Genomic DNA, 3094 nt, shown 5'->3' on the forward strand with positions numbered 1-3094 from the left:
GTAGGGCTGCTGTGTTGCTTAAATGAAGTGTATGCTTTAGATTACTCATTTACTGAGTGCATGTCATTCACATAGCACTTCACTGAAGTTCTACTATGTCCCAAATCCTCTTCTAGGCAGAGAATTTAGACCACTTTTCTCTTAGGCCCAGATCTTGCCTTTAACATACTACTAGGAATTTAGTAGCTCATGAAATCTGCAGACTGCATAAATGAATGAATATTTTGAGGGCTGTGTTTTTGTGGAGGAACTTCATAGGAGACCGAAGGAATAAAATAAATCAAAAGCATCCACAGTATATAGAATGTATACTATTTTACAAGTCACAGAGAAGAGGAAGAAGAAGGAAAGTAGTAAGACTAGAAAGTTTGTGGCAAGACTAACAGGCGCTGGTCAAGAACTTAATAAGCACATTAGGAAAGCAGTAAGGTTTCTTTTTTTTTTTTTGAGGAAAAGTTTTTATTTCTAGTGATGAAATTGGCTACAGAACATTATGAAAGTTTAAAAATACAAAGAGAAATTGTCTATAATTAATAGATTCAAAATTTGACAATCAGTGAATATCATCATTAGTCATTACCAACAAAGATTCAAAATTTGACAATCAGTGAATATCATCATTAGTCATTACCAACAACAGTTATTGATTTGAAAGGCAGAGTGACAGGAAGAGGGAACCACTGTTTCACTCCCCAGACACTTGCAATAGCCAAAGCTTGACCAAGCCAAAACCAGGAAGTGGGAATTCATTCTGGATGTCCCATTTGGGTGCAGGGACCCAAGCACTTCTGCCATCCTCCATCTCCTCCCAGGGTGCACACTAGCAGAAACTTGCCTCAAAGCAGAGAAGCTACCACTCAAGCCAGGCATTTGTATATGGGTTGTGGGTGTGTGGTGGTGATAGCAAGCCCTCATAGATAAAAAAAAAAAAGACAAAGTTATTTCTATGCCAAGGAAATTACTCTGTAGTCTTTCTCTTATAAACTACGTATTGCTGAACCTAGATAATTTTTCCTTTATTTAACAATGACATGAAAATGTCAGTTGAGTTGGCTTTCCTGAAGACCTTGTTTCTTGAATATTAGTGGCTAGCTGAGATAAATTCTTTTCATCTCTTTCTCGCTTCGGCAGCACATGTGCTCGCTTCGGCAGCACATATACTAAAATTGGAACGATACAGAGAAGACTAGCATGCCCCTGCGCAGTAAGGTTTCTTTACCTCCCTGTAGACTCTGCTCTCCAGAGGTGAACAGGGTCCTCTAAACCCACTTGCTGCACACACAAACACCTGAGTGTTGTATTCTCCCACAGGTGTTGGAGACTGATATGGTGTTCTGATTTATATTTACATAATGGCTAGTGACATCGGGCATATTCACATGTTTTGACCATTTACATTTCTTCTGAGAAATGTCTATTCAGATGTTTCTTCACTGTATTTTTTTGAGTTTTTCCAATTCATGTAAATGTTCTGGAAATCTGTAAACATTCAGAGTTTTAATTTTTCCTGCCATCTGTTCATTGTATCTACACTCTGATGTTTACTTTGTTGTGAAGAAGTATCTTAGTTGGATATACTCAAATGTCTCTGTTTTTATTTTTGTGACTATTGCTATTGGAATCTTACCCAAAAGCTATTGTCTGTTGACAATATTTAGAGTTTCCCTATGTTTACTTGGGTTTGGGTCTTATGATTACATTTTAATTCACTGTGAGTTCACTTTCACATAGTGTAAGAGATGTTGGAGTCTCTTTTCAGGCTTCTACATATGGATAATCAAGTTCCTCTGCACCACTTGTGAAAGAGATTCTTCTTTCTCCAGTTCATTTTAGTTCCTTTGTTAAATATGAGTTGCTGGTAGAAATTTGGGTTTATTTCTATGCTACCAAGTCTTTTCCATTGAACTATGTGTCTGTTATTATATCAGTGCTAACACTTCTTCCTTTTTTTTTTTTGCAGTTTATTTATTTGAAAGGCAGAGTTACAGAGAGGTAGAGGCAGAGAGAGAGAGAGGTCTTCCATCCACTGGTTTACTCCCCAAATGGCCACAATGGCCGGAGCTCTGTTGATCTGAATCCAAGTGTCAGGAGCTTCTTCCAGGTCTCTATGCAGGTGCAGGGGCCCAAAGACTTTGGCCATTTTCTACTTTTTTCTCAGGCTATACCAGAGAGGGGTATAAGAAGTGGAGCAGCTGGGAAACATACTGGCACCCATATGAGATGCCGGCACTGCAGACGGTGACTTTACCTGCTTTGTCATAGTGCTGACCCCTGTAATATGTCTTAAAATATGGTGTGATGTCTCCAGCTTTTTTTTGCTTTATAATATTGCTTTAGATGTTAAGCATCTCTCATGTTTCTATGTGAATTTTAGCATCATTTTTTCTAGCTCTGAGAACATCGTTGGTATGTTGATTGGGATTGCATTGAATTTGCAAATTGCTTTTGGTAGTATGGATATTTTGGTATTATTCTTCCCATTCACAAACATAAGTTTTCTGAGAGACTGTCAAAAAGCCTTGACAAAAATTGGACTTTATTACACAAAAATTCATCACTTTTTGGGATCATTTAAATCCATAATTTTGCACTAATATTTGATAAATAATTAAAGACTTTGAGCATTTTAGTAGGAGAAATTAAAATATTTATCAATTTATTCAAATATTGTTTAGATGTGATATTCAAATATTGTTTAGAGCCATTGTCTGTATTCCCTCTAAATTAGGATATTTTTGCTTTTTGCCTGTTAAACTTGTCCCTTGATTCAACAACCCTTTTTAATGTAATGTAAACTGAAAATGTCATTTAATAAGCTAAAAAAAATGACAAAGAAGGAAAAAGAAGGGAGGGAGGTTGAGTATATAATTATGTTCTCCGAATTTTTTCTATAAAACATATTGAATCATTTAAAAGCTAATTAAAATTAAACTCAAAATTGGACCATTATGACCAATATTTAAAACAAGTGATTAAAAACTGTAGATGTCTTCAATTTTGATTATCATTCTTTAGAATATCTGAAAGAAATCCGGTTTCTCACTTTAAAATATACCAGTGTGTTAGAATTCAGTATTAAATGACTTTGTTTAAA

General features: G+C 35.7%; 1 pseudogene; it reads left to right on the plus strand.

Annotated features, from left to right (window-relative positions):
* Positions 1–1136: 1136 nt before the first annotated feature.
* LOC127486144 (U6 spliceosomal RNA) lies at positions 1137–1204 on the plus strand (annotated as a pseudogene).
* The last annotated feature ends 1890 nt before the right edge of the window (positions 1205–3094 follow it).

Source organism: Oryctolagus cuniculus, chromosome 13, assembly GCF_964237555.1.
Source record: "Oryctolagus cuniculus chromosome 13, mOryCun1.1, whole genome shotgun sequence".
In the NCBI taxonomy this organism is placed as follows: domain Eukaryota; kingdom Metazoa; phylum Chordata; class Mammalia; order Lagomorpha; family Leporidae; genus Oryctolagus; species Oryctolagus cuniculus.